The following is a 6,636-nucleotide window of genomic DNA, read 5'->3' as shown; positions in this document are numbered from 1 at the left end:
AACAGGATCACTATCCCCTTGGCGGCCCATCTAGTGGCCCCGAGTAGGGATAACAATTCCCCCAAGAGGGGATTATGCCACAGGGGTGTATGCGAATGAAAGAAATCGGCTCCAGTCATTTTGATCGCCCTCTCCCATATGTATCTACAGTATGTTGAAACAGCAGTAAGTTTTGTCCTTCTTTTTTCTGCTTTCTGCTCCCATTCCTAAATAGGACTTGTAACGGGGAGTACATATCATTGTTTGGCTGCTTGCATACTAATGTTTGGTATCTAGCTTCATCTGTTTTGTGGATATAGTAAAAGTGTGAGAGCTGTGCAGCTATGTAGTAAGTGTACAAGTCTGGTATAGCCGCTCCTCCCGACGAGGTGGTTTTTGATCGTGTTCCAGGCTAATTTATGTCTATTGGATCCCCATATAAAAGAGTTGATGATTTTGTCCATCGTTTTAAAGATTTTTAAAGGAATGAGTACAGGGGAGTTCCAAAACATATAAAGAAATTTTGGCAGGAGTATCATTTTAAATAGGTTAATTCTCCCCATTACTCCCAAGGGAAGTCTTGCCCAAGATTGTATGCGAGATTTTAAGTAGAGGAAAAGTGGTTCAATGTTGTTGATTATATATTCAAGGGGGTCTCTTGTAATCTTCACACCTAGGTATTTAATAGAGGCGACTCTTTGCAGAGGGAGGGAGGCCGCACTGGAGGAAGGGGATGACAGGTCGAGAGGAAGGATTTGTGATTTGGACCAATTCATGCTCAATCCCGAGTGATTCCCAAATTCCCTGATGATCCCAAGGACTGTTTGGAGGGAAGGACCAGTGTCCTCTAGATATAAGAGCATATCGTCTGCGTACAGGCTCAGTTTTTCTGTCAGGGATCCCATGTTTAGCCCTCGTACATTTGGATTCAGCCTAAGGGAAATAGCAGGGGGTTCTACTGCCAGGGCATAAAAAAGGGGGGACAACGGACACCCTTGGCGGGTTCTTTGTCTCAGAGGAAAAGGGTCAGATGTCCAACCATTCACTACCACTCTAGTTGAGGGGGGGTAATAGAGCAACTTCACCCATTTTATGAAGTTGGGTCCGAACCCAAATCCCCTCAGGCATTCCCACAGATATCCCCACTCCACCGAATCGAACGCTTTTGTGACGTCCAGCGCCACAACTGCCCTGTCTCCCGTATTCTCATGATCTGCCTGGATGTTCATGTATAGGCGCCGTAGGTTCATGGCAGTGTTCTTACCAGGCATGAACCCCGTCTGATCAGGGTGGATTAGGGAAAGAATACTATGATTAAGGCGCATAGCCAATATTTTAGCGAGTATTTTTATGTCCGCCTGGAGGAGCGAGATTGGGCGATATGACTCCAGGTGGTGAGGGTCCTTGCCTGGTTTAGGAATAACAATAATTACTGCCTGACGAAGGGATTCAGGAAGGGACCCGGATTCAAAGATGTGATTGTAGAGTGTCAATAGTTCAGGGATCAGTATTTCCGAATAGGCTGCATAAAAGTCGAGTGGTATACCATCCCCACCAGGTGCTTTGGCCGATGCTAGGGATGCTATAGCCAGTGCTACCTCATCTGTCGTGAGGGGGGCCTCTAAGTCTCTAAGCTGGGATTCTGATAGTCGGGGAACAGGGATGTCTTGGAGAAAGGCCTGGGTTTCTTGTTAAGTGACCCTCGTCTTAGAGGAGTATAGATCAGCATAGTACGTTTGGAATGCGTTTGCGACCAATGAAGGGTCTGAGTATGTGTCATTGTTGGGGCCCGAGAGTGTGACCACTACTGGAGGGCTCGCGTCTTGTCGGGCCAGATATGCTAGTAATTTACCTGCACGTTCCCCTTGCTCAGAAACCCGTTGTCGCACAATGAAAAGTTGCTGTTTAGCTTTTTCAAACTGTAACTGGTCTACCAGACGGGTTTGAAGTTTGAGTGCAGATGCTTTGTCCTGTGTGGGGTCATTCTGGAATTCCCTAGTTATTAAGTCCAGTTTGTCAGAGGCCTGCCGCAGAATTGCTTTGGAGGAAATTTTAATTCTGTTTATTCGGGAAGATAAGACAGTGCGTACGTGAAGTTTGAATGCCTCCCATACCATGCCTACTGGGGCTGTGCCTCTATTAGTGTTAAAGTAGAATTGCCACTCCCTATGGATATCCTCTTGGTCTTTTAATGTTGATAACCAAAAGGGGTGCAGTCGCCAGGTGCGGGGTCCTATGTTTGGGGCCAGGTGTAATGTGGCCCAGCATGGGGCATGGTCAGAGAGAGATCTCGTGTGATGTCCTGAGTCAGTCAGTAGGGGAATTAGTATGTCTGATATTAAGATGAGATCAATTCGGGACATAGTGGAGTGCGACGCCGAAAAACAGGAGTATGCCAGATTATCTGGGTGTTTGCATCTCCAGGTGTCCGTGAGTGAGAATTCTATTAGTGTACGTCCAAATCTGGTAGTGTCGGGGTGGTGAGTGCTCTGGTTTAATTGTAATCTGTCCTTATGAGGGTTAAGCACCATATTGAAGTCACGCAGCCAAATACCTGGGTCATTAGGGTGTTGTGCCATGTATAACAATCCCTCAGTGATTAAGGTGGACTTGTATGGAGGGGGAATATAATATGCCATAATTAAATATTGCAATCCGTTTAATGTGCAGTGCAGAAAAATGTACCTACCCTGGGGGTCGGTGCGTACAGAAATAATTGCAAATGGGGTAGTTTTGGCTATTAGGATCGAGATCCCACGGGAATACGGAGTGTGGGTGGCATGGAATGCCCATCCTATCCAGGGGCGCTTCAATGCAAGTTGAAGTTGACCTGTAGCATGTGTCTCCACGAGAACTATGATATCCGCTCTATACAATTTAAGATTATTGAAAATCGCTGTGCGCTTAAGTTTATCTCGAATCCCCCAGATGTTCCAGGAAAGAATTTTTATGTTAGTCATACTGATTCAGTGACTGGTAATGTAAGGGTAAGCATGGATCGTTTCGTAGGGGTACATACCACCACACTCCGCATTGGGACAGAGACAGTTCTGTCTCGTTTTCCGCAAAACAACAATCGTGTATTTTCACATTAAAACTTAGTGTATCATTAGACATGTTCTTTAACTTAACCTGAACAATTTCCCTTGCCCCCCTCCCTGCCCTCAGTCTCCCGAACCCGACTTGGGGCATATATCCCAAAACTTGTGCTACTACAACATGTTAACAACATTTATCAATCAAGGCGGAGTAGTGCACTTTAAACATAGCGCCACCGGCAGAAGCCTATTTGACAGCGCCGATGACGGTTCAACCAGTACCCTTTGGGTGCGAACAAGTTCTGGAAATGAGTCCAGCAACGGAGAACGTTTGACCTTTGCGACTTATGAACGTGGGTAAGTCGCATAAACCTGAGCCTACGCTCCACTGTGGCGACAGGCCCTAATATTTAGGCACCAGCAAAGTTAGAGTCTGTGATGGAAGATTGGCTCCTTGTTTAAGGTTATGTGTATTCTCCAGTAAGAATATGACCTCCTTAAGAACTGCTCTCAGTTATTATTATATAATCCATGTGTGAAAGTTTCAAAGCACACTGTGAATTGAGGGAGCAGAATGGTGGTTCTCAAGTTAAAGCATAAACAAACATACGGGACATATATTATGCGGGACAGGAGCCTTAGTCATTTACTGACATGGTTTCCGGTTATCCAAGTACAGATATTGTATGCACGGGCCGTGTGCAGCGAAAAGCGATGAACATGGCGGCCACGAGTAGAAAAGTATCTAGGGAACTAAGAACAGGCACTTACGTTGTTAACAAGTCGAGTCGGTCAGATTTCTTGCAGCATCACGTTGATCTACCCATTCCGATGCCAGTGTCGGGTCCTCAAAGAAGTGCACCCGGTCCTCTCCAACTATACGGAGGCGAGCTGGGAATAGCATTGCATACTTAATGTGATGGGCTCTTAGGCGGCGGTTAACTTCTGTGAACCGAGCGCGCTGCCTCTGCACCTCTGCGGAGAAGTCCGGGAATGGCGAGATGAATCTGGATTGTAAAGGGATGTTGCCTTTGACCCTGGCCATGCGAAGCACCGCATCGCGGTCTTTAAAGTTCAGCAGTTTCGCTATAAATGTGCGACGTGGTGCTCCTTCAGGTGGGCGGCGTGCCGGCATGATGTGAGCCCTCTCCACCACAAATGTAGCAGAGAAGGCATCCCTGCCATATGTAGCAATCAGGAGCTGCTCAAGGAAGGTGGCAGGGTCTGTACCTTGGACCTGCGGGACCGGTTCTTGAGGTCATCATGCTTCTGTGCAAGTTGTTGCAGTTGGCGCTGTAGATCCTCATGAGAGTGTTGCAGGGGGTATAGTGTGTCCTCCTCCTGCCCAATTCTGGTTTCAGCCTCGGTGACCCGCTCCCTCCGTTTAGTCATATCATGTCTGATTAATGAAATGTCCACTTTCACCTCCTCTATTTTGGTCGTTAGAATGGACTGGCATAATGAGATAGCTTCAAGTACCTTTGCCGTTCCATCTGCTTCTGGCTCTGCGTGAGGGGCCGCGTGTGCTGCTGGCGTGGCGCCATCTCCCGCACCATCTCGTGGTCTCCGCTGCCTGCTTTCTCTCTTCTCCTTCCCCGGGGTCAGGACACTAGATAGCCATTCTTTTCTTGCAGCTTGATAAGTCCCACATTGTTTAGCAACGCGTCCAGGTTCGTTACAGATATCGCACACTCTTCCTTCCTTACATTCCCGTGCCACATGTCCTCCTTTCCCACAAAACTGGCACTTGAGCTCCTGATCACACTCACTACTGACATGTCCATACATCATACATTTCTTACAATACCTGGGTTGTCAGGGGTAAAAAAGAAACCCCCTTTCCCCTCCAATAGTGAATACAGTGGGGGGTCTTCTGACTCCTCCCACACAACTAGAGTCATTCTTGAAAGTACCAAAAAAACGGTACTTCCCCGACCAAATTTGAAAGTTATTGAACACTTTATCCCCACCTCTTAAGTCATCACAGTAATTACTTAGGAAGGCTCTCACCATATTAAAATCCGCAAAAGGATTATATAGATGAACTGTTGCACCGCAAACTTTCTTCCAACTTCGCTTTCTTCTATCAACTTGAATTTCTCAAAGATGTTCCAGCAGACCTCAGTTGAAGAAAAGGTGACAGCATATAAGCGCTGGTTAGGAAAGTCCTGTAAACACAAGATGTCTCTTATCCGTAGGCCAAGGACGCCCGTCAAAAGATCCACGACCACGGTCATCAACGTCACATCCGCAAAACCTGGCTTCACTAGGAACTGAAGCGAGTCCGAATTCCTCAGACCGCCATTTTGGCACACAAAATGTACCAGTTGCCTTCAGGTCCGACCGCTTTCTTATGGGGCCCCCACAAGGGGAGACCCCCACAGTTCCACCAACCGCCAAAAGATAGAGCCACCTTCAAAAGGGCGATCGTTCCTCGTTGCCTGGGGACTAAGCCTAAGGCCAATAGCAGCAAGGGAGGACCCTCCGAAAAGGGACGCTCCCCTCAAGGCCGACCGTCGGGTACCCCGGGCACCCTTCAACCAAGATACAAGTAAGCAAAACTACGCTTGATCTTAGCCAAAAGGGAGAAGCCACTCCAGGGGCACATTTATTTATTTTTAACCACTCAGACTGAATCACATAAACTCAGCTTAAACCAAGCACTCGAAAACTACACTGAGCCGTGTTCCGTACATCATTTGTGGTGTTAAACTATCAAAAAGGTAAAATCATGAGTAAAATTTCATATATACAACACAAACAATAAATTCTTACCTCTCACCCACTCGCCACCGCCCAAAGTTCCAAAAAACATCTGCTTCCTCCACCCCCATACTCCTCCTTTCAATTGCCAATACATAAAACATCCTTGCCATCACCCAATCAACACAATCTTTTTCTGACACCACCATCTTTTTCTTCACAAAGACACACCGAGTTTCCCACACCACCTCCCTCGCCACAGCAGAAATCACAAACATCTTACGTTGCTTTCCTTTATCACCTCAGGCCCGTCATTGCCCCAAAAATACTCAGTTGAAGCTCAGCCCTTGTCAAGTCCCTAGGAGAGTTACACAGAAAGTTGACATCGTCCATGTAACAAAGGGCTTTCACAGGTACATTCTCACAACCAGGCACAAACAGTCCTCTAAAGCATTTATCTCCCACCAGATGTCTCAACAGGGGTTCAATTACGCAGATAAAGGCAACAGGTGACAAGTGACACCCTTGCCTTACCCCAGACTTCACCTCCACCTCCCCAGATAACTTTCCATTGACCAAAACCTGGCTACTAATCCCCTAGTACAAACACTCCACCAATCTTACAAAATCCTGAGGCACCCCCATCTGCTTAAATACAGTGAAGAGGAAACAGTGCGCTACGCGGTCATACGCCTTCTCCAGATCGAAACTCGCAACCGCTAATGGCATATTGTTAAACTGAGCACAATACACGAGGTTCCTCAGAAGAATTAGATTGTCCAAAATCCTCTGTCCGGGCACCGCACAAGCTTGCCATTCTCCAATAACACTGTGCACGATCTTCCTTATCCTGTCAGCCATCAATTTCACGATAATCTTATAGTCGCAATTAAGTAGCGTAATTTGGCGCCAATTC

The sequence above is a fragment of the Aquarana catesbeiana genome, linkage group LG01 (assembly GCF_042186555.1).
Source record: "Aquarana catesbeiana isolate 2022-GZ linkage group LG01, ASM4218655v1, whole genome shotgun sequence".
Taxonomy (NCBI): Eukaryota; Metazoa; Chordata; class Amphibia; order Anura; family Ranidae; genus Aquarana; species Aquarana catesbeiana.
This window is presented reverse-complemented; position numbering follows the sequence as displayed.